Genomic DNA, 26,345 nt, shown 5'->3' with positions numbered 1-26,345 from the left:
TTAAGATATTTTAGTTGATATCCGATGGCTCAGTGAGGCCTGCATAGCAATGACATTTTCTCTCTAAAAATCCATTAATGTACTAAAAACATATTTAAATCAGTTCATGTGAGTACAGTGGTTCAATATTAATATTATAAAGCAATGAGAATATTTTTGGTGCACCAAAAAACCCCAAAATGACTTATATAGTGATGGCCGATTTCAAAACACTGCTTCATGAAGCTTCGGAGCGTTATGAATCAGCGTATCAAATTAGCGGTTCGGAGCACCAAAGTCACGTGATTTCAGCAGTTTGGTGGTTTGACAGGCGATCCGAATCATGATTCGACACACTGATTCATAATGCTCCGAAGCTTCATGAAGCAGTGTTTTGAAATCGGCCATCACTATGTAAGTTGTTATTTTGTTTTTTGAATTTATTGTTGAATTCATTTTGGGAGCGACGACTGAATGTATTTTTAGTCAAATGCCTGTATATAAGATTAGTATTGACAAAGTTCAGAGACTGTCATATATGTGAATCAACTTATTTTGTTGTGTATTTTCAATATGAAAAATAACTTTTATATTGATGGATTAATTGCATTTTGAAAAAGAAAAAAAAAAACAACAAAATACTAAATACTAGGTTTATATACTAAACCTTTGAAAATCAAAATCCAGATTTGAATTTTTAATGTTTTTATAACCAAAAGATGCTATGTGAAAGTTTAAAACAGAAAATAGTGTTTTTCATCTTGCCACTTTCTTGGTAAAGAAAACACATTTTTACTCAAATTAATCAAAATGGATTTATAGTGTTTTGGAACCAAACTCTTTATCTGTTGTGGCAAAAAAGCCGAAAGAAAATCTGATCAGATGAGATTAGCCAATTATTTATGGTCAAAATCATCTAATTGATTGATCTAACCTTGTCAGAATCTAATCTACATTGTTTTATATTTTTGATTTTGGTGTCCCTGTGATTTTACATCATGAGATCCATCATTGTTGTGACAACCAGATAAAATGAATGATTTTAAAACAGTTTGTGCGCAAAACATTTTGAACTTCTAAATCGCTCAGAGTCGCACAGACACCAACAATTGGCGTATGAATCTCAACAATGGTGACACCAAAAACTTCATGCTGCAATGCATGCTGGGTACAAAAAAAAAAAAAAATCATCCATGACTCCCAGCATGCATTGAGGCATGAATAAATTATGTCACTGAATTACCTGGTTATTTTCTTTAATTATTACTGTTTGCCTTTATTTTTGCTGTTGTTTTTATGTTGACTTTTAGTAGTGTGTTTTATAATGTTCAGAGTTGATCTTTTATCTTTTTTGTTGATTGTCACCGTTGTTAAGATTCATACACTGGTTCTTGATGTCTTTGTTTCTCTAAATGATACTGTAGTTCAAACATTTTTTATAATTGATGAGTTTTAAAAATTCTTCTTAATTGATTGCTTTGCACTGTTTGATTTTAAGCAGTGGTATCACAGTGTTGGCAATATAAAGTTACACTTATTAAAAAAAAAATAAATAAATAAATAAAACATTTCTTATAACTTATTATACATTGGATGAGTTCAGAGAACCATGCATTACATGATTATTATAATCAAAACATAACCAACACCACCTGTGCACAATTTTTTTTTCTTGGTTTATTTGCCATAACAAATGTGTCTTAAATAGACACGGTTACAACAGTACTGCTTGTCTTTTTCTGTTCTTGTATCTTTTCCTTTAGTGATTCTGCTTGTTAACAGCAGGTGTTCATCACTAATGCTCAATCAATTAATCACTTAATTATCTCATTAAGTTTAACACTGCTTCAGTGTTTCTCTAACACTCTGTAGTGTAGACACATACAAGTGTTCATTTAAAACTGAAGATTTTGCTGTGGGGTTAAAAGGGTTAAAACACTGATGATATGCTGTGTGTTGCTTTATTAAAAGGCAGTAACTTTGTTGCTTCTGATGCAGTGATAAGCTGTTTGCTAAGTACTTTAACACGTGCTATTGTTAGCTTAGACAAGCTGCAAAGATTTTAGTTAAAGTCATGTTTTTAATTATTACACTATTATACATTATACGGAAGCCCTGAACCGCATGGTGAAAAAAAAAAAAAAAACTTGGTAGGGAGGAAAAAAAAAATCGAAAAGTTATCTCGTTATTTCAACATAATAAGTCGTTATAACGACATAATATCGCGTTATTTCAAGATATTAAGTCGTTATAACGACATAATATCTCGTTATTTCAACATAATAAGTCGTTATAACGACATAATATCTCGTTATTTCAAGATATTAAGTCGTTATAACGACATAATATCTCGTTATTTCAACATAATAAGTCGTTATAACGACATAATATCTCGTTATTTCAACATAATAAGTCGTTATAACGACATAATATCTCGTTATTTCAACATAATATCTCGTTATTTCAACATAATAACTCTTTATTATCTATCAAGTATGATAAAGGACGTTCCCGTGATAACGTCCCCAGTGGCGCAATGCTAAATTATTGGACTGCCAGTCTAGCTTTTACTGCGATCGCCGCGGTTCGAATCCGCCTTTTGCCGAGTTCGTTCTTCTCTAGTTTCACTTCACATATCAAAAAAGCCATTTATTTTCAATAGAAATTAAAGCAATGTTATAAAAGTGCAAATAACCTGCCTAACGAGTGTTTAATAAAATTCAAAGTATTTATTGGGCAGGATTAGCAGCATGTTCGATATTACCCACTAGAGGGCAGAATAAGACAGGGAATCAATTAAACAGCGCAATAGTTATGTTGAACTACTGTTACAATTTGGTGCTCCAAAATCCCAGAGGTTTATCATGGGAATTTGCGTTCATCCCAGGCTAACCTTTATTGAGGTTAAATTTATTAGACCATAAATTTATTAGACATCCTATTTATACTAAATGACAATAGCAGCATTTTCACGATATGCTATTTATACTAGGTGAAAATAGCGATATATTCTATTGACACCATGTAAAAGTAGCCTATCAGTTCTTTGCAAGAAGTGTAAATAGTATTTAGATGCTGTAGGCTGGTATTGGCAGATACTATTTGTACCTCAGTATTTTTGTACAGGATGCAATAATATCATATAGAGTGATTATATTTATTAAAATTATTAAATGGATGCTGCATTATTGGGAGAATAAAACCCCTCCACTTTCCACCAACCCTACTCAATGAACACTTTTAATATTATTAAACACTTGTTCACATTTTATTTCCACTTTTTGAACATTATTTTCATTTTATTGAAAATGTATATGATGAGAAAATAGGAGTGAGCTCTTTTATTGGGTGAGCTCTGCAAAATGCTGATTCGACCCTGCAGTGATCGCTGTAAAAGCCAAAATCTGAAACCCTACGCCACTGAATACATCGAATTACAACTGTAATATTTTCTAAAGATATAAAAATCAAAATAGGTGCTAATATATTGAAATAATAGGACACGGAGTGTCTATTTACAGTAAGTGCAAATAGCGTCCCTTGTTGACAAACACTCTTTACAGTATAGTTTCCAATGTCTGGTTGGGCCACTGAAGTTTAAAAAGGGACAGTTGTAATTCGATGTATTCAGTGGCGTAACAATAGCATGTAGGGTTTCAGATTTTGGCTTTTACAGCGATCGCTGCAGGGTCGAATCAGCATTTTGCAGAGCTCACCCAATAATAGAGCTCACTCCTATTTTCTCATCATATACATTTTCAATAAAATGAAAATAATGTTCAAAAAGTGGAAAAAAAATGTGAACAAGTGTTTAATAATATTAAAAGTGTTCATTGAGTAGGGTTGGTGGAAAGTGGAGGGTTTTTTTTCTCCCAATAATGCAGCATCCATTTAATAATTTTAATAAATATAATCACTCTATATGATATTATTGCATCCTGTACAAAAATACTGAGGTACAAATAGTATCTGCCAATACCAGCCTACAGCATCTAAATACTAATTACACTTCTTGCAAAGAACTGATAGGCTACTTTTACATGGTGTCAATAGAATATATCGCTATTTTCACCTAGTATAAATAGCATATCGTGAAAATGCTGCTATTGTCATTTAGTATAAATAGGATGTCTAATAAATTTATGGTCTAATAAATTTAACCTCAATAAAGGTTAGCCTGGGATGAACGCAAATTCCCATGATAAACCTCTGGGATTTTGGAGCACCAAATTGTAACAGTAGTTCAACATAACTATTGCGCTGTTTAATTGATTCCCTGTCTTATTCTGCCCTCTAGTGGGTAATATCGAACATGCTGCTAATCCTGCCCAATAAATACTTTGAATTTTATTAAACACTCGTTAGGCAGGTTATTTGCACTTTTATAACATTGCATTAATTTCTATTGAAAATAAATGGCTTTTTTGATATGTGAAGTGAAACTAGAGAAGAACGAACTCGGCAAAAGGCGGATTCGAACCGCGGCGATCGCAGTAAAAGCTAGACTGGCGGTCCAATATTTTAACATTGCGCCACCGGGAACGTTATCACAGGCATGTCCTTTATCATACTTGATAGATAATAAAGAGTTATTATGTTGAAATAACGACTTATTATGTCGTTATAACGACTTATTATGTTGAAATAACGAGATATTATGTCGTTATAACGAGATATTATGTCGTTATAACGACTTAATATCTTGAAATAATGAGATATTATGTCGTTATAACGACTTATTATGTTGAAATAACGAGATATTATGTCGTTATAACGACTTATTATGTTGAAATAACGAGATATTATGTCGTTATAACGACTTATTATGTTGAAATAACGAGATATTATGTCGTTATAACGACTTAATATCTTGAAATAACGAGATATTATGTCGTTATAACGACTTATTATGTTGAAATAACGAGATATTATGTCGTTATAACGACTTATTATGTTGAAATAACGAGATAACTTTTCGATTTTTTTTTTTCCTCCCTACCAAGTTTTTTTTTTTTTTTTCACCATGCGGTTCAGGGCTTCCGTAGATTACCGTTATTTTACAGCACCAATTTTTTACAGTGGAGACAAGGTTAAGCTTATGATAATTGCAAGGCTGTTTCATCTTCACTTGTAGGTGACAGGAGTCCAGGCCATTCAAAGAGGTTTTAGGAACTAACAGCCTGTTGGGATTGAGATTTTAAAGCAATAATGGCATTGCTTGGATAAAAGTGTGTAATGGAATGCAAAAAAAAAAAAAAAAAAAACTTGTTTATAGCACATTAGGTGTGTTCGATACTGACAAAAAAATTATATCTCAATATATTCTGGGACTTTGCCGATAACGATGATCAGACAGTATTTTGCTGAGCATGTTATTGTGCTGGTAACTTGGCAGGTTTAGGACTGCCGTGGATAGCTGACTCCTAAAGTTTTTGTTGTTCTTCATATTTTGTGTGGTGGTTAGTTCACAGCAGTGACAGAAATTAAATAATTCAGTTGTTTTTACCTTTAATCTTTATACTACGGGGCTGTTGAATGCTCAAATCTGATTGGTTGACCAACGATCTAAGGCGTGAAATTATTTTCAGGGAAACACACGGCTAAAGTAGTTCTAGCAGATCTTGACCGCATTGCAGTTCTATATCACTTCGCCAAATATTTTCAGTTATTTCAATAGATCCTTACAGCCTACAACCGCAAAAGAACCAAAACCCACAATGACACTGACCAAGCAAATAAATACATTAAACAATAGGATGAAACGACAAATTATTGGCATGGTTTTTGCCACAAAATACGTTTTATTGTGTCCTGAAAGTGCTTACTCTCTCGTGCCCTCTCTCTCTCTCTCTCTCTTTAAAAAGTTTGGTCAATGCTGCTCTGACGAATTAATCAGTAAAATAGTTTAGCAACGTAAGATACATGACTCACTAGCGAGGTAATAACTGTGTGATTCTTGAGATAAACTTATAGTTTCGCTATTAGTAGACACTGTTGCCCTGAGAAACGCACAGATCAGGTAGACTAATTCACAAATGCTGCTCTCTCTCTCTCTCTCTCTCTCTCTAACTGCATTAATAACTGTATTAACTGTTTTATTCTGCTATCAAGGCTCAAGCCTCAATTACTAGTTCAGAAATTACGTTTTGAAATTAGCAACGGAGGCTTGGGATGAGATGCGTAAGATATTAAGTCCCACACACAAGAGTGTTTTAAGGACAAAAACCTGACAAATGTCCTAAAATACAACATCGGAGCAGTGTCTTGAGGTGTGGTAACCATAGTATAAGTGGAATAATTGACTCCGGGCCATTGAATTCTTAGAAAATAATGCACATCCGCTTCGCATTGTGAACGCATTACCACCTCGGGTGTGCATTATTTTCTAAGAATTCAACGGCCCGTCGTCTATTAATTCTTTTGTACCAAACAAAATCCATCTATACAATGCAGAGGACACACAGAAGCTGCATCTTAAGTGGTGTTTAGATGTATTTACACAGACTGTTTAATGCAGCTCATAGGTGACATAAATGCATTTAACCTGTGCTTACAAATGCATAAATAATGTTTTGACGTTTTAAAAATAAACAATGATATATGAAATGGTTTTAAATTTGAAACAAAGATACTTTAAATATGAAATGAAAATTGCCAGTAGGTGGGGGCAAGTCATGAGCAAATCATTGAGTCATTAATTCAGCTGATTTACTGCATTTTAGAGAAGATGTCGGTAACACTTTACAATAAGGTTCATTAGTTGAACATGTATTAACTAACATGAACTAACCATGAGCAATACATTTGTTACTGCATTTACTTATCTTTGTTAACGTTAGTTACTGAAAATACAGTTATCCATTGTTTGTTCATGTTAGTTCACAGTGTATTAACTAATGTTAACAAGATTTTAATAATGTATTCGTAAATGTTAAAATTAACATTAACAAAGATTAATAAATGCTGTAGAAGAGCAGTTCATTATTAGTTCATGTTAACTAATGTAGTTAACTAATGTTAACTAATGAACCTTATTGTAAAGTGTTACCAAGATGTCTTATGTTATTTCATGCATTCTGACTTATTTACATTGTTAAAGTGTTGGATTCTCATGCTAAACATTTTTTTTTTTCCGAGTATGGCCTATATGACGTCATAAAGGGTGGCATTCCTTGTATGGGCACTTCTCCTGGAAGAGCGCACGCACACATCAACCAGAGCAAGAGCACGCCCATCAACGTGCTTTGTTCGAGTTATGGAAGTCGTCAGCAGCGCTGCACAGTGTTAAGGGAACAGTGGATGTAGTTTGTTTTTCCAGGGCAGCGATGGAGTTGTGCAAGTGTGTTTGTTTGTTCCCGGCATTTCAGATTTGCAGATCATTTGAAACTGGAAGATGGAGTGGTCCCAGCAATAAAAGATCCTGGTCATGAGTCTGAAGCACATGCAGTAAGTAAAACTGCAAAAAATGTCTGTATTTTGTTGTCAATCAGCTCGTAAGTGCATATAATGTAAACAATATGAATGTATAGTGAATCAAATGTTAGGGATAATGTGATGATGTACTGTGTGTCGTGACTCTTTAGCTCCGCCCACGGCGCGCCTCCAGGAGCTTGACTGTTTTCGGAAAGAATTGGTATGCTGTATCTGTCTTTTTATAAATCTGATAAAACTAAACATTGTCACGTGTAGGTTCAGATGATGAAGAGAAGGATGAAAAAGGTTCCAAAACAAAGTATTTATTTACAAAACAAACTCAAATAATCCAATGTGAGAAGCAGGTAATGTGCTTCTCACATTGGACACAAACAATACCGGACAACTGAAAGGAGCACAAAGAGGGACTTAAATACACAGTGGTAATAACAACTATTGCTGTCAATTTAAAAAAAAAAAATAAATAAATATATTAAAATAAATAAATAAATAAATAAAATTGTAATTAATCGTGATTAATTGTGATTAAAAATATTGGAGTTTTTAATTTTTTTTATATTGTAATAATTTCACAGTTACTCTTCAAAATAATGTAGAAACAATTTAAAGACCGTATATCTTAAATATTTGTTTAATTTTTTTTTTATGAATGAAGGCCAGTATCACTGATACTAATAGTGATGTCTCTATGAAATAGAAGAAAAAACAACAACAAAAAACATTTATTATAGACATTCAACATTACAGTATAAATAAAAGCTCTCAATTTCAACATTTATTATAGGCTTTAAAAAATAACTTTTAATTTAAGTGAACTTGAAACAATCTTCACATAAACCCATTATAATAAATGTCATATTTATCTGTGGCCTTATACAGAAATTTAATAAAGCTATCAAACACTTCAGTCTTCACTGCATGAATTATAAATTAAATATAGATTATTCCTTATTTAAAGCTACAATTTTCTCTGTTACATTTGTTCTTTAATTAATATTAACGACAGACATCACAGCAACTGGTTTATTAGGCTGCTGTGACTTGCCACTGCCAAACATGACATGACTCATTTAATACTGCTTTTATGAGGATACTGGACAAAACGGGCATTTTGGCATAATTCTGTGTGTTATTGTTTGTTCAAGCAGGAGAGAGAACTCGATACTGGCGTGTGTCTTTCTGTGCACACGAGTCGTGTGTCACACAGAAACAACATTCACAGACAGCGTGTTCTTATTTGTCTTGTTGCACTTGAATGGTTCAAAAGCATTTGCGTGAATAAGAGTGTGATCATATAATGTAACACTAGCCAGAAATTACAAAAAAACAGATGGTGCATTAACTGCAACCGGAAACATGTAAATGATTAATGCAAATTAAAAGTCAATGAAAACAAAATTAAACACAGAGACCGAATGCCCCCTCCCGGGAAGGCTCCTCCTTGCGCCGTGATGGCCCAACCGACTGAAGTGACGCAGGGAGATGGTGAGGCCCAGGCAACGTCCGATGGTCCAATGGACCAGTGACACTGATGGACAGGGAGACCAAGGCAGAGTCCAGGCGAAGAGTGGCCGAGGTGGAACCAAGGGGCCAAAGGACCAAGGTGATGGCAGTGTGAGTGAGGACCCCAGTGGAGCCTGAGGGATGGAGGGGCCCGATGGAGCCATGGGGTGGAGGGATGGAGCACAGCAGACAGCCCAGAAGTCTGTGGCGATGGTGGGGTGACAACTGACCAGGGCGGAGCCAGTAGGACAAGGGAGCCTGGTGTAGCCAATGGGACAACGGTCCCAGGTGGTGCCGAGGGGGTGAGGAGCCATGGCAAAGCCGATTGGTCAACGGTCCGAGGTGGAACTGAGGGCTCAGAGGGATGAGAAAGAGCCTGGGCTCTCACACCAGGGCAGAGCTGGGGACCGGAAGCTCCAAGGCGGATCAGGGCTGAAGGAAGCCAGAGGAGGCAGAGCCAAGGGAACTCCTCCACTAAGGTCCTTCCTCCTTGAAATATAAAAATCCCAACTTGGGTTTGGGCAAGCTCCCTATAGGGGGAATGGTTAATGGATGCTACTTCCATATCTTCACTTTTTTGGGTCCGGTACTGTCATGCTTTGGGTCCATTGAAGATGAGAGAAGGTCAAGTTAAAGCTTCTTTTAACCCTTGACGCATTCAATCACAGTGGTATGATCATTCTAGGCTGGTCCCTGGATCATACGATCACACCAGTGTGATCAGAACGTTTAGTGCGTCACGTGATCAACCGATAAATTCAAATGTGCTTTTCGTGCGTTGGCTGGCGCTGACCCAGAAACAGACGCACCCCGTGCTTGGCATATATCACAACTATTCTGTGTTTTCAACGACATAATGATTATTTTAGATTTCAGACATTTGAATCCACATAAGGGCCAGCAAAACAATACATATAGAGTTTGTAAAATACACACTGATATTTATGGAAGCAGCAATAATAATGTTTTCCATTATAATTAGACAGCGTGTTATATTCAGATACATATTTTGTAAGTAACTGTAAAGTTCACTCTATTCTTCTCCGAGTTCACTGGACACTTACATTCATGTATTTTGAGAGAAGTGGATGAATTCACATGCTGTAAATCCAACAGATCCTAGTCTCTGAACTGCGGCATAAACAAACATGGCGGTGCCCAACACGCATATAGCTCAACTACCGCAATCATTATGAAGGTGTTTAAACAACAAAACACATTTACATACACATATTCATGATCGGAATATCATATATTTCAGAATATAGTTAACAAGTTTGTGAATATTTTGAAAAAAAAAAAAAAAAAAAAAGGAAAAATGACATGGAAGCAATACATCAGTCATACAGTGCTGTTTGACTCTGCGGCGTGTCACGTGATAAGCAGTAACGCATCGCCATAGAAACAATAAAGTGATACATTCTATATAATGGTTGCCTTGAGAAACTCACGCTGGGGGGTCAGATAGAATATTTTAAACTCATGTGTGAAAGGGTTAATAAAAAAAGTAATTCCACACGAGAGAAACACAACATGACAGCGTGCAAAGCACAAACACAAACAATACCGGACAACTGAAAGGAGCACAAATAGAACTTAAATACACAGTGATAATAACAACATAACAAACAGTTGTGATGATTAGATGATTGTTCATGACAACTGACTGGTGGGAAATAAGGAACTAAGGAAACACAGGAAACACAGTAACTGATGAATGCAAACTAAAAGTCAATGAAAACAAAATTAAACACAGACCATGACACACATAGTGTATGCAATTTCTATGAGTGTTTTTGTTTGTTTTTTTGCAAAGTGAGGTACATACTCGATATTGTGAGATTGCACCTTGTTAAAACAGCAATTACCATATTATCGTAGACGATAAATTGCACACCCCTACAGCATGTCATGCCATTTCTCACGCCTTCCTTCCATTTTCTTGCTTCTTGCATATTGGATGTTGCAGACACACAATGTGTGCATAGAAAACGAGACATAAATCATTGAACTGCATCTCACATCTCTTGGAGTTGTGGAGTCACACACGCTGCCATAAGAGGACTAGAATGACATTGTAGCATTTAGGCCATGATAAAGCAGTTATTTCAAAAACAACACATTGGGTCTCAATGTCACAATTGTCTTGTGTTTGTTTATTTTCCTTGACCTAGTTTTTGACCAAGAGTGCATGGCGAGTGAAAGTACACATAACCCATGTGCTCACAATAAAGACAGAACAGGGAGCGCAAGTGTCCGAACCCCAACACGAAACCACAACTGAACTAGACATGGGTGCTGAGATCCGAACATCACGCTCCCAACATGAAACAAGACATGCAGACAAGAGAGCGGACGGCTCGAGAACTCTCAAGACCATACGCTCACACAAAGACAAAATGGAAGTGTCAGAGCTCTGTCACAACACCAAGAAATAAACGGAAGTGACAGAACCCTGACAATGACTGCAGAAATCTTACAGTAATGAAAGAAATGAATATTGCATTCACTTTATTGTCACTTTCAATAACTGTCTGCTCATTTTCTGAATTTAAAGCTAAACAGACAAAGTAGCTTCTAAAGGTACCTAGATATAGGGTTAGATTTACCACATGCTTTCAAATAAGACATCTGAAGAGATATGCCTTTATGAGTTAATTTACTTCAGTTGGTCTCTTGCACAAAGGTGCATTCATGCCATGTCATAATTAATGTAACAATTTAAAACTGTAAAAAGCTTTCACATGCTTGTAGAACTAGTAAATACAATGTGTAAACTTGTAAATTTCTGAGAGCTATGACTTGTATTACCTGACTACTGAACATTTAAGGTGTGTTTGACTTGAAGCGGTGATGTGCAGACTGATCGGTGTAAGACAAGTACCGTAAATAAAGCATACAGAGCTTTATTTTACAGTTATTACGACATGGTGTGAACGCAGCATAATTTCCTTGGCAGGAGATGTTGTTATTGACAGCTCCTTAGTCAATCCACTTAAAAATACATCTGCAATTAGCTGTTTTTTAATTGGTTCTGGTCCTCCATTGATTTTATGTCCTTCCAGACTTCTTTAATTGAATGAGGTCACCTTATAAGTAAAAAAGATAATCATGTCTGTATCCCCAAGCTAAAGAAATATAATAGAAATACTTGCACATTTCCATTCCGGGGGATTTTGATAATTATAATGATGATTTAAAAAGACAGCACTGCTCTGGTGGGACCAAGAGCTTTACTGTCTTGAAGGTTTATATATATATATATATATATATATATATATATATATAACAGGAGATCCATGCTTTGCTGCAGATCCATGTTCAGTAAACTTATTATAAGACTTTGAAATGATTCCTCATGGACATCACTGCTCACTTCATTTACTTTTTATGTTTTTGGCTTGAAAGGTAACAACTGTAAAGCAACACATTCTCACAACTTCAGAGTCACAACAATCATGTTCTTTGTTATTGATTCTCTATGGTATCAGTAGTATTTAATATAATTTTGATTTTAAAACATCTATGGTAGTGGTGTCAATCAATTAAATAAAATTATTATTTTTTTTGTAATTAATCATGATCTCAATTAAAAACATTTAACTTTTCATTCTCGTTTGTCTTGTGGAGCTTGAATGAATGGTTTAAAAGCATTTGTGTGACTAAGAGCATTTACATTTATTCATTTGGAAGACTTTTATCCAAAGCGACTTACAAGTGAGGAATACAACAAGCGAGTCATCATGAAGAGGCAAATAGACACAATAAGTGCTCACCATACAAGTTTCAGACATTGCTCAGAGTATCATAAGCTACAATAGAGAGGGATTAAAGGAAATGAAAGGATAGGTAATAATTTTTCTTTTTTTAAGATTAGGTTAAGTGCTCACAAAAGAGATGAGTTTTCAGCTGTCTTTTGAATGTTGCCAGGGATTCTGCATTTCGGATGAAGGCAGGAAGATCGTTCCACCAGCATGGAGCAGTAAACGAGAATGTTCTGAATAGTGATTTTGTGCCTCTCTGTGATGGTACCACGAGCCTTCACTCCTTTAGTGAGCATAGGCTTCTGGTAGGAGTGTAGACTCGTAAAAATGAGTGGAAATAGGGGGGTGCTGAGACTGTGGTAGATCTGTAAGCAAGCGTCAGCGCCTTGATCTTGATGCGAGCAGCAAGTGGTAGCCAGTGCAGAGAAATGAAAAGAGGCGTGACACAGGCATGTTAAAGACGAAATGTGCTGCAGCGTTTGTAGAGGCTTGATTGTGCATGATGGCAGTCCAGCCAGAAGAGCATTGCAGTAATCAAGCCTAGAAATGACCAGGGCCTGGATGAGAAGTTGTGTTGCATGTTCTGTTAGAAAGGGCCTGATTTTCCTGATGTTGTATAGTGCAAATCTGCATGACCGAGCAATGTGGTCTTTGAAGGTCAGTTGGTCATCAAAGATTACTCCAAGATTTCTGGCCGAATTTGATGGGGTAATTGAAGATGTACCTAGCTTGATGGTGAAATCATGCTTTATAGTTGAATTGGCAGGGAAGACAAGAAGCTCAGTCTTAGCCAGGTTGAGCTACAGATGTTCTTTCATCCATGCTGAGAATTCCGCCAGACAGCTTGAGATTCGTGCAGCTACTGTGGGATCATCTGGTTGGAATGAAAGGAAGAGCTGCATGTTATCAGCATAGCAATGGTTGGAGAAACCATGTGCCTGTATGATGGGGCCAATTGATCTAGTGTAAATGGAGAAGAGCATGATCATATAACGTAACTCTAGCCAAATTATGATGGGGAAAAAATGGATGCTGCGTTAATTGTGTCAAATATTTAAAAACTAAATCTAATAAACTAAAAAACTAGTAAAACCTAATATCTAATCATGGAAGATGGAAAAAACTGCATATATGCAGAACCTGATTTCTCCAAGTACGACATGTTCTTGGATCAATCTTTGTTGATCCTAAAACAACATTCCATTCAACCAGTCAAATTTGTGGGACAAGTTTACAGCTTATGTCAAGTTTAGGCTTACAATCAGGGTTCGGTGCTTCTACATCAGTTATTCACCTTTCATTTCCCTCTGATTTTAGGGATAACTTATGGGTAGGGTTAGGTTTAGGGCTAGGGATATGGTTAGGACTAAATTGTCAGACAGAGTGTTGTTCCAGGATCAACAAAACATGTGACCCGTGCTGGTAAAATGAATTGCAATGAGCAAATGTTCAAAAATTAGTTATTTTCACATTCTCTATTAGGGCTGGGCGATTTTTCCGTTTTTTTTTCGGTTAATTCGAATCTAATGTTTTGCCTCGATTTTATTATTTTTTAAATTGAGAAATCGCGATTTTGAATAAAAATGTTAGCAAGCGCTACAATTAGACATGTTGACAGTTGCACGGGGCCGCCATTTTGGATTTTCGACCAGTGAGTGTACGCATATACACTTCCGGTTTCGCTTTATGCTGGTGCAGAGTGCCGGGGAAAGCCGAAAAATGATCTCTTATAGTTGTTTATAGAATCTGTTATATCACTTAAAAACAACTAAGATATATAGTACAATCACATGAGCCAATGGCATTTAAATGCATGCATGTATGGGTTAGAATAGATTAACAAACTCATGGTGCATACATATACAATGACAATAATGCCTGTAAATATACACAAGTAGACTTTCCTTCATAAAATGCCTTGTGAACATTCACACATTTGCCCTGTGATAAATTTATTTCCATATTTCGCAATTCTGAGCATATATTTTCACTTACCTACATCAATTGCTCCATCAATTTGATCATAGCTACTTTACAATTTATTTCCATTCATTTTTAACTGTAGCACAAACAGTTTAAAGGGTTACTTCAGGATTTAGCATTAAGCTTTGTATTAGTAGAATACCACTAGTATTTTCGAATTACCATGCTTTCCCCCTTCATATCAGCCCGAGATGAGAGATTTATGCATTTTTATTCTGTAAAAAAGCCTCCGATGATGCAAAAATCGTCATTTTGCATCATCGGAGGCTTTTTTGGCCAGAGGCTTAAAACTACAGCCAGTAATAGCAGGTAGTTCCGCATTTTTTTCCCCACGCCCATACATATGCGCGTTTGAGGTTACTCACGGACATAGATCAAAGATTTTATCAAAAGTGGGTGTCAATTATATTTTTAAACTTACAGTAATTAACTTTATTTTGTCTGCACTACATCAGTGGTTCATCTCGCAAATTTATCGGTCTCTGCAGTCATCTTAACCAATACAGCAACAGGCTTTTGTGGTAACGTTAGCATAAATAGATAAATAGACTAACTTAGTTTTACAGAACAGTGGATTTACTTTGATAACAGTCAACTTATATGCAACTTATATGTAATTGTCTATCTAACGTTACTTTGCTAAGTTTGCAGTTTTACTGCTACCTACAACACTACATATAGGCTACTGTGTTATCAGTCTAGTATCAGCGAGTCTTACCTCTAGGCGAATACGCTTAGTACCAGATGCCCAGGCTGTTCGTCCTCTGGGAAAGTGAATATCGATAGTATCGCGGTGTCCTTCAGAATGGTTCTCTTCATTGCAAGAATATTTGGTTCGTGGTCCTAGTGCTTGAAATGGAGACTACATATTCTGCGTTTTTTTAGGTTTTCTATAACGGTGTCATCTCCAAACTTTGGGTGTTTGATGGCCCGCAGCCACTGTTTACATCGCTCCAAATCTTTAACTTAATCGGAAAATGATGGAAACTTACTTGTCCTTTCCTGGTTTTGGGTGTACATCCAGGTACAAAGCAATTTAGCACCATTTCGCTGTAAATGTATGAACTAACTCACGATTTATAGAATTAATATGTAACAAAGCAAGCCTAGTTGTTTGAATTTTCCTGGTAATGCCGCCTGTAACCGATAGGCGTGGTTTGGGCGTGGCATCGCAAGGGCAGCAAAACAAGTGCATTCTGGGAGTTGTTGTCTTTCATCCACATTAGTCAAAAATACATTTTCTGCCTTTTCTCAGTCTAGAAAGCTCCAAATTCAAAAATAATTTCACATTTCTACTACATAAATGACCAATTTTAAATACACATTCATCTTTCCAGGGGTGAAGTACCCCTTTAATATAGGTAGCCTACGTTTTTTTTTTTTTTTTACCCGTAGAAAAATATGTTCTGTTGATTAGACGAGACAGATTTATGCAACAGATGCTCTTTACTCTTCTCATTTGAACTAAATAAATGCAGTAATTAATAGAAACGCACAGGGGAAATACAAAGACTGAAAATTATGCATTTAAATTACATTGGCTACTAATACTACAGTTAGCGATAATAATGTTACCAAATAAAGTTAAAGCATGCACTGAGTCCATATCATATTCCCATGTTTATTTATCTCTGATGAGGATTGATGCTTCGGTTGACAATAGCAAACATTAGATCTTCATGATGGTCCGGTGTCGTTCCACGCAGAAAGAGAAGGCAGTTTTTGAGCCATTTAACGTTAGTTCCCCAGCTGTCAGAACAAAATCAGGAGATATATTACATACTTGAGTGTTTTGTATGGATAAAGAGATCATTGGATCACTGCTGAGCCTGAACCACATAATCAACAGGAGATTAAAAGTCAAAGATCACGTATCTCAGTGTATCTCGTTGAATTTCCACACAGCGGTAACGTCACACAATAATATAACAAGGATTTCTTTCGTCTCTGATAGACCACCATCTTCTCTTAAATAAAAAATGTATTATATCTAGCCAAGTTTCATTTTTAAGTTTCTTCCAGCACCAAATGCAAGCGTCGCTAAGACCAGAAGGGCACGAGCGGAAGTAATCATGCGCACAGTCGCGTCGCCGCAGCTCCCCTGCGCCATCTTGTGCACCTAGTCCATACAGCAATGATAACCGTATTAGGAGAAGAAAATTATCTAACCACATGATGGCGTCGGTGCGCCTGATTAACTCCCTGAGGTCTGAAAACGCGCCGGCGCGTTTTGCAGGTTTTTTTTCACATTGCAGCAAAACAGACTTAAAATACTCCGTCATTTCTTGTCATAGAGACATAAGTAATATATCAATTGAAACTATAGAATATCTTCTTTTATTTGTGTACACTCAGAGTAAAAACACAATGTTGCTGCTCTCATGTGACGCTCTGTGAACGTAGAACACATCACTTAAAGGTGAACTTCTTTTCAAAAGATGTAACCCACAGATTTTTTTAATAAATTTTTTTAACTGCCTATTTTGGGGCATCATTAACTATGCACCGATTCTGGCTGCGGCCCCTTTAAATCTCTCGCTCCCTGCCCTCCCGAGCTCTCGACTATAAGTGCAGTTATACAGTGCATAAACAAAGTTCACACAGCTAATATAACCCTCAAATGGATCTTTACAAGATGTTCGTCATTCATGCTGCATGCATGCATCGATTCCTGTGAGTATGGTATTTATTTGGATGTTTACATTTGATTCTGAATGAGTTTGAGGCTATATGCTCTGTGGCTAATGGGCTAATGCTACACTGTTGGAGAGATTTACAAAGAATGAAGTTGTGTTTATGAATTATACAGACTGCAAGTGTTTAAAAATGAAAATAGCGACGGCTCTTGTCTCCGCGAATACAGTAATAAACGATGGTAACTTTAACCACATTTAACAGTACATTAGCAACATGCTAACGAAACATTTAGAAAGACAATTTACAAATATCACTAATAATATCATGTTATCATGGATCATATCAGTTATTATTGCTCCATCTGCCATTTTTCGCTATTGTGCTTGCTTACCTAGTCTGATGATTCTGCTGTGCACAGATCCAGACGTTAATACTGGCTGCCCTTGTGTAATGCTTTGAACATGGGCTGGTATATGCAAATATTGGGGGCGTACATATTAATGATCCCAACTGTTACATAACAGTCTGTGTTATGTTGAGATTCACCTGTTTTCCGGAGGTCTTTTAAACAAATGAGATTTATGTAAGAAGGAGGAAGCAATAGAGTTTGAAACTCAACGTATGTCTTTTCCATGTACTGAACTCTTGTTATTCAACTATGCTGAGGTAAATTCAATTTTTGATTCTAGGGCACCTTTAAGTATAATATTTAGCATTTTCTTATATTATTTCAGAGTAGGCTATATAGGATGTGTTTAAGATAAGTTTGTACAACATTTGTCTTCATATCTCAGGCAAATTTCTGCAAAGATATTTAACAAATTGTTTTACATTTACACCATGTTGATAACTTCATGTGTGGTGCACTTGGAATTGAACTTTTTTTAACCAGATTGTTAATAAAAAAGAATGTTACTTAAATCATATTGTAAAACAAAATCAACTATACCAAGCAACTATACCTTAAAATCTATGATAATACCACCAAATTTGGCACAAACCAAGTCAAAACCCATATCTATAAGAAAAATATATATTCAGCTTTTTTCTGTGATTCCACAATTGTTTGTTTAACAATAATGAAACATGCAGCCTCTATATTAAGGCCTACTGTACCACACGGATCTAACATAATGTTACACACATCAGATTTTTATGTTTTTCCCCAACAGTTAACCAAACGTACACTTAAGACATAACAGATAATGTTTGCGTGAATACTCGCCAGGACAGATTTTTTGAAATAGTGTAATTCTGTGTATATGTAAGATGTATGATGTAAGATCGTTTTGTTTACATCAGTATGAGTTTGAAAATCACATTCCATTGGTTCAGACTCATGCCATCGAGAAATTGCTATGAGTATTCACAAAGTTGGAATGCTTTACAACAATACCAAATTTGTGCTGAGGGGAAGTGCCAATACTCAAGAAGCGAGCAGAGAAAAATCATTTTTTGGCAGTACTGGACAATTTTTATGTTTATATGTTTTTTATGTCTAAAACAGTCATTTCAATTCACATATATATATATATATATATATATATATATATATATGTTATTGATGATTGTTAGGCTATTATCAATTCAACTTCATGGTTTAATATTATTCAATAACAAAAAAAAAAAAAAAAGTGGAGTGCATTGAGCCATACTTTAGATTTTATATAAACTATATATACAGGAAGTGGTCTGGGCCAGCTGAGCTTCACTTTAATATCTCTTGTCACCATGAGAAGCATTTTAAAACTAATGCAATCAATGAATCGCTCAAAGAAGTACTGCAAGAATTTTTTGCACTGATCTAATACAAGGCAGAATTGGAGCTCTTGAGAAAAACATTCACCTGTGAGAGGATAAACCTGGAGTAACAAGAGGAGGTGGGGATTTGCAGCTGGTATTGGGGTGTGTTAGGAGAAGGAAAAGAGTAAACAGACACTGGTGAAATAGAACAAATGGCCCCTGAATGATGGTTTCATTACCACTGTCTCTGGACTCAAACAACTCCTTTCAGCATTTCAACTTACTCCCTTTGTCTCCTCCTCTCTGCTGTACACCGGTGCTTTTCTACTGCTTAGTTTCTAATATTCTAAGTATATTACAATTATACCCGATCAATTTTTGATTTCCATTAATACAACCATGTCATATATTGATTCAACTAAAGACATGCGGCATTCAATGGATTTATTGATTTTGACAGGGAAAGCTCTGGGTGGACACAAATTAAATGAAAAAGTTTGATGCTACACAGGAATATGGCTTGTTCGCCTGAATGTGGAAGGCTTGCTTTTCTCCAATTAGTTAAGAGGGGTCACTGACATCCATTCCAATGACGAAAAAAAAAAAAATAAAAATAAAAAAAAAGGTACAGGGCTTCTTCTGCAAGCCTCAAAACCTACAGCCATCAGGTACAGTGTAGCAAACCGCAAACCGCAGAAGTGATGAACTCCATCCACACCAGCTGCGCTGTAAAGTGTTTTCGTGCTTGCCTGACTGTGTGAGGTTTTGTGTTTGCAGAGAAAATCTATCTTAGTTGTGACTATCCACAGCACTACTGAGGGTTGCACAACATCTGTGAGTAGAACTTCACCATTAGTATACCACTGCCCACCATAATAGAGCCTTGGCCTCCCAATCATGTTATTTGAGTGTTATTTTTCAGTCAAAAACAGAGACATCTGGACCAGCAGGTGCCTCTGTTCAAGCATCAACTCCAGAAAATCAATTACTATGTACTGAATGGGTATATGAGCCAACCAAGCATACAGTCCCAAAGGAGGTGTGAAGCATGATCAGTTCAGAAGACACATATGTAATGCTTGATTTAGCTTGTATCACAGTTTCATAAGACCATTAGCTTGTCCTTTGCCCTTGAAACAATATATCAGCATAGTGCTTCATTTATGTAAACAATATTTTTTATTATCTACTCAAGAAGAGGGCCATTCAATCCACAAGCAAAGCTGCAGAGAAGGCCACAAGGTGGCTTTGGATTAAGAGAGCTGATCCGTGGACTGCTACTGGGGCTTGCATCCCAGGGTCACCTGGGTGAGGGTGTATGATGTTGTGAGACCCGAAACAACCAATGAACCCAGGATACATCACTGAGGATGCATCTCAGTGAATCCATGAGATGTTTCTTGCATATACTAATGTCTGGCTCAGCCAGTGACTCCTAGGAAAAGACTAGGTGACAACCAAGAATAGTTTGTTTGACTACTGGAGAGAGAGTTGACGGCACGGAAAGACGGCACCCGGGACAGAATGGGTTAGCACCCCAGCCTATGTCTTTCGAACCCAAACAAGCTACAGAAAGCCCAGTAGAGAAATACCTCCAGGAGATCCCGAGAGGGGGAGAGGATGAGTTCTCCAATTATATGGACCAAAGGTTAACAACCCGTGCAAACGGACAGACGACGAATGCGACGTGCATTTGCGGAAAGCTGTGCAAGTGTCATCGTGGCCTAAAAATCCATCAGGCCAGAACAAAATGTTTGGAGCAGGAGAGTGAGGTGCAACACATAGGTCTTGAACCTGGTGAGATGCAGGAGCAGCCCGGCCAGGAGGAAACCCACAGAGCCCAGTCCCTCCACATACCAGAGCCTCCAAATCCCAACAGAGTAGTTTCGCAGCAGCGGATTAAGTGGCCCCCAGCCATCAAACGGAGTGAGTGGCTGCAGTTTGACGAGGATGTGTCCAACATCATCCAACCCACAGCCAAAGGAGATGCTGAATAGCTTCCTCCAGGACACAGTGAGCGATTCCCAGAGAGAGCAAGAGCTGGAGCCCAACCAAGCTCTCATGAACATGGTGGTCAAGTCAGCTGAGGTGGAATGCAGAGGGCCCTTAACCAAGTTAGGCATACGATAGCCCCCTATAAGAGCCTATATGGATGATCTTACCATCACAACAACATCGGTCCCAGGGAGCAGGTGGATCCTACAAGGACTTGAGAGACCTGTTACCTGGGCAAGGATGAGTTTTAAGCCCTCCAAGTCAAGGTCCATGGTGCTGAAGAAGGGGAAAGTGGTTGACAGTTCTGTTTTTCCATCTCAGGAACTGTCATCCCAACCATCATGGAGCAACCTGTCAAGAGTTTGGGGAAGCTCTTTCACTCCAGCCTGAAAGACTCTGCTGCCATCCAGAAGTCCAACAAAGAACTTGGAGCTTGGCTCACCAAGGTTGACAAGTCTGGGCTGCCTGGTAGATTTAAAGCCTGGATCTACCAGCATCCCATCCTGCCCCAAGTCCTGTGGCCCCTGCTGGTCTGGGCAGTCCCAATGACAACAGTTGAGTCCCTAGAAAGGAAGATCAGTGGCTTTCTTCGGAAGTGGCTGGGCCTCCCACACAGTCTTACCAGTGCTGCACTGTAAGGGACGAGTAACATCCTGCAGTTGCCCTTTAGTGGCCTCACAGAAGAATTCATGGTGGTACGCACCAGAGAAGCCCTACAGTAAAGACAGATGCCATCCACCAATGCCTCTCTACTGATACAAAGCTCAACTATCCACCATGTATCATTACCATGCTGAAATCACGTGACTTTGGCGCTCCAAACCGCTGATTCAACACAAAAGATTCATAACGCTCTGAAGCTTAATGAAGCAGTGTTTTGAAATCGACCATCAATATGTCGTTATTTTGTTTTTTTGGAACACCAAAAATATTCTTGTCGCTTTATAATACTAATATTGAACCACTGTACTCACATGAACTGAATTAAATATGTTTTTAGTAGATTATTGGATCTTGAGAGAGGAAATGTCATTGCTGGCTATGCAGGCCTCACTGTGCCATCAGATTTCAACAAAAATATCTTAATTTGTGTTCCGAAGATTAACGAAGGTCTTACGGGTGTGAAACGGCATGAGGGTGAGTAATAAATTACATTATTTTCATTTTTGGGTGAACTAACCTTTTAAGCAGCTGTTCATTCAGAAATGTGCTATTGCGTTCTAAAAATGAGACGCAGGCAGTGAAATGAGAAAAAAAAGGCAAAGTTATTAAACGCGAGTTGAGCTTTTTTTTTACTTGACCGCTGTGTTTTTAGAATGCTGTTTCATGGGTGAGATTCTGCAAAAGATGCGAGACACAAGTGCAACACCTAAACATGTCCGCCAAACATAAAAACAATATAGGACAAATTGCGCAATGGGATGCAAAAACCTGTAAACCTGTTTGATATTTCATGTTTGCATGATGGTGACAGGCTGAAAGCTGCTATTGTTTTCTGTTTTTACAAAGCATTTGCTGTTAATAATAGCCTATTCCTGGTGTTATTTATTGCTATATTTTTTGGGCCAAGAAATATTTAGCATTTTCTTATTTTATATTATTTCTTGAGTATATGTGTTTAAGATAAGTTTGTTCAACATTTGTCTTCAGGCATATTTCTGCAAAGATATTTAACTTTTTTTTTTTTTACATTTACACCATGTTGATCACTTCATGTGTGGTGCACTTGGAATGTAACTTTTTTTTAACCAGATTGTTAACAAAGAAAATGTTACTTAAATCATGTTGTAGTTAAGTTAAAAAAATATATTTTTATTTTTTTGCCATATTGCCCAGCCCTAACCTTGGAGTTACAATACAATACAATAGCATCACAGTGTCTCAAATTATGGATGTGTGGAAGATTTCAGAAATCCTTGAGACAGATAGTTCTATGATTCTACAATGGTTTTAATTTGAGACCTTCGATTTCTGCAGAAATAATCTACACATGTGCATTCTTGTAGCATCTTTATGTAGTTTTTATTTGTTATTTTATTTTAAATATTTTTTTGCAGGCTTATTCTTCGCAGAGCAGAAAACAGGAATGCTGACTGCATGTTTTATTAATGTCGAGTCAAACAAATTGTATCCTGCCCATAACAGTGTGAAGGACATCACTGCCTGCAGTTTCAGACCATTGCTGCCAATCATTTGCTTTTCAGCATTATCACCTCAGTAATGAACTTCCTTATTCCTTCCTTCCTTTTCTTCTTCGTTCTTTGTTTTCCCTTCTGCAAACCTTTATCCATGACGGCTATGTGGAGAGTCAGCAGAGCATTTCAGAGGTTCAATCTCACAGATGAACAACAGCAGGAAGTCAAGCAGAACATTAGATGAAAGACAAATAATAAAGGAGAGAAAGACACACACGGAGAGAGCAAGATAACCCAAAGCCTGGATGAATTTTAGCTCAAATAGATTTCCACTGGTACTTAAGTGACACCTTTGAATCCATGAATCCATCCAGAGACCCATTGCATGTCAATACCCAATCAGATTCTTAGCTTTCTCATAGGGCAACCAAAAAGTGCCAAGGCCTATTCCTGCTTTAATGGTGCAGGGTATTAATCCTCATCTACCATTTCAAAGAGACAGAAGACTATTACAAGCTTGACACTAATGAGCTGCACATCCATGAAACGAGGCCCAGCACTGCCAACTTCATTATCTGAATGAAGTGCTTGTGGAGCAGCAGAGAGCCCCACCAAAGTGAAGGGCCTGTCACAGCAACTTCTTATTACACAGATGAATGATAAGCTCTGGTGCCATACTTAGTTTGGGGGTTTGCATGTCTCCTGGAATGACAGAATCCCAGCTTGACTTTTAACAGGTAAGACCGTTTTGCTGGCTAACCGCAAAACAACAGGTTCATGGATAGATATTACCAATTCTTTTAACTGAACCATTAAGTTCTCTGCTCATGTGAAAGAAATTTACTTTTTGGACCACAAAATATTTTACCCCCTTGAAGGGATAGTTTACTCATCATTTACTTACTCTCATGTCGTTTCACATCTGCATGATTTTATTTCTTCTTTCTTTTGAAAAATGTCTCCATCCATACAAGGAAAATAAATGTTGTTTTAGACCCTACTGATTTACTTTACAGGGAAAAAAACAGCATTCTTTAGATCATCTTTAAATGTTCCACAGAAAAAAAGCATGTACTACAGGTTTGGAATGACATGAGGGTGACTAAATGATCACATGATTTTAATTTTTGGCTGAACTATCCATTTCAGGGTCTCTCACGGCTAAGACAATGCTAGTTCTCTATGCTAACTTTACATAAGAAGAAGGGATGCAGTGAGATGAGCAGAGTTTTGTCTTTTAAAAGTGTGACTGGCCTCGAGGTTTGCACAGCTGTGTTCTGTGTTTGATGGTCTGTTTATCCCAAGACATATACAGCATTTCAGCAGCCGCTCGGAACATACGTCACTGAGCACAAAGACTACACGTGCGAACTAGACACGTGTGTCAAGACATGTGACATTGGAGAGGTGTGCTGCTGCCTTGGGAATGAAAGCACGTAACAATGCTAATGTACCTTGTCTGTGCTTTGTGTAATGTTACTGATTCTTCCAAGGAAATTATAGATTTATAGTTTGCCATTTGCCATTGTGGAATACAGAAAATCTCTCTGTGTCTTTCAAACACAGTAAGCAGTAACATCTTCATAATAAAACAAAAAAAGCAACCAAAACCCTGTAATTTAAATTGAAAAATAGTATTAGTGTTAAACCATGCAAGAAAAAATGAAAGAAATGAATGTGTGCTTTTGGTTTGTGCAAGAGACAAGAAAGGGAGGAGGCAGAAGCTAGTGGTGTCAAACTGTGAAACACCAGCTGTTTTTCAAACAATCCTGTTGATTTGTACAGTAGCCGCCCACAGGGGCTTTGCTCGGTGCTGGTTCCGCTGGTGCGTCGAACATTGTTATTACCTAACCATGTCTGCTGAGAACTTCTGGCCCTGGATTTCTGCCATTTCTTAAATGGCACAGACATTCAGTTAATTAGCCATCCAGCTTTCTTTCAGCAGTCTCACATCTAAATGTAAAGAATGCCCCTCTAAAAATAAAGGTACCAATTTTCACCCCACCGTGGCCAAAACCAGGCCACAATCACGCAGCCCAATGTTTCATCAGTTACCTACAGAGAGAAATAGAGGCAGGGGGGCTTTCAACACAGTGTAGGTTATACATGAAAGGACTCCTCAAAAATGTGAGGCCTAAAAGCTACAAATGCAAAATATTTCATAAGAAAAACTAACTTTTGCATTCTAAAATTTCTAATTAAATTAAATGTAATTAGCTGGGTTTCCATCCACACGCAGAGCGAATCTTTCCAAAGTTGGCAAACAAAAAAAAAAAGAAAAAAAAAGAAGAAGATAGAATTAAGTGTGTTTCCATCAAGTTGTTTGAGCGGATGGTAGTGGGATTGGTAACCTAGTAACCAACAGTAAAGAAAACATCATCAGCAGAAACAGCCGATTAGTCACGTGGGTTTAATGTTCGCTATGTCCGAATTTATTTAGCCCATTATTCGCATTAACTCTTTTTCGCACAAGTCAAAATCCACGTTTCTGATGTGATACTTCAAAATGCTCATAAAAACAGGGTGATGGAAACATAGCTACTTTCTTAGATCTTACAAATGCTACATATTAATTTTGACCTCCTTGCACATCCATTGTTGTTGTTTTCCCCTCATCATATTTTGTTTTATTATCATTTCCATCTTCATCTTTCACTGTCACTTAAAAGCGACGACACAACTGTGGGTGCTGCCACCTCATGGACCTACCAATTAGTGCAGTCAGTTGCAGGCACATGTATGGATGACGGACACAGATGATGACATGCTTTCAGCTTTATCGCCTGATGGCCTGATGCTGACTGCATTGTATATTTGTTGTCTCCTAGCACTCATACTGATGGTGTCTTAATAAACTACACAATGTTTTATGAACAAATTACGGGAGGAGCAACATTTAAATGATCTAGTCAATCAGGATTTATTAACAAAGTTCGGGAGGAACAACATTCAAATGATCTACCCAATCAGCATAAGAGGAGGCCTGTAAATATGTAGCTGACTCACCAATCTTCCTCAACAATTTTTTTTTTTTTTTTCTGCATCCCCTCCACCACCCCGTCTCCTCACACTCACCTGGTTACTATGCTAACCAAAGATATGGGGGGAGTACTCTGGGTTCAGGCCACATACCGAACTCTGAGCCTTCTCCTCGGACAACATGCCAAATACG

The sequence above is a fragment of the Megalobrama amblycephala genome, linkage group LG3, assembly GCF_018812025.1.
Source record: "Megalobrama amblycephala isolate DHTTF-2021 linkage group LG3, ASM1881202v1, whole genome shotgun sequence".
Lineage (NCBI taxonomy): Eukaryota > Metazoa > Chordata > Actinopteri > Cypriniformes > Xenocyprididae > Megalobrama > Megalobrama amblycephala.
Note: the sequence above shows the minus strand (reverse complement) of the source record.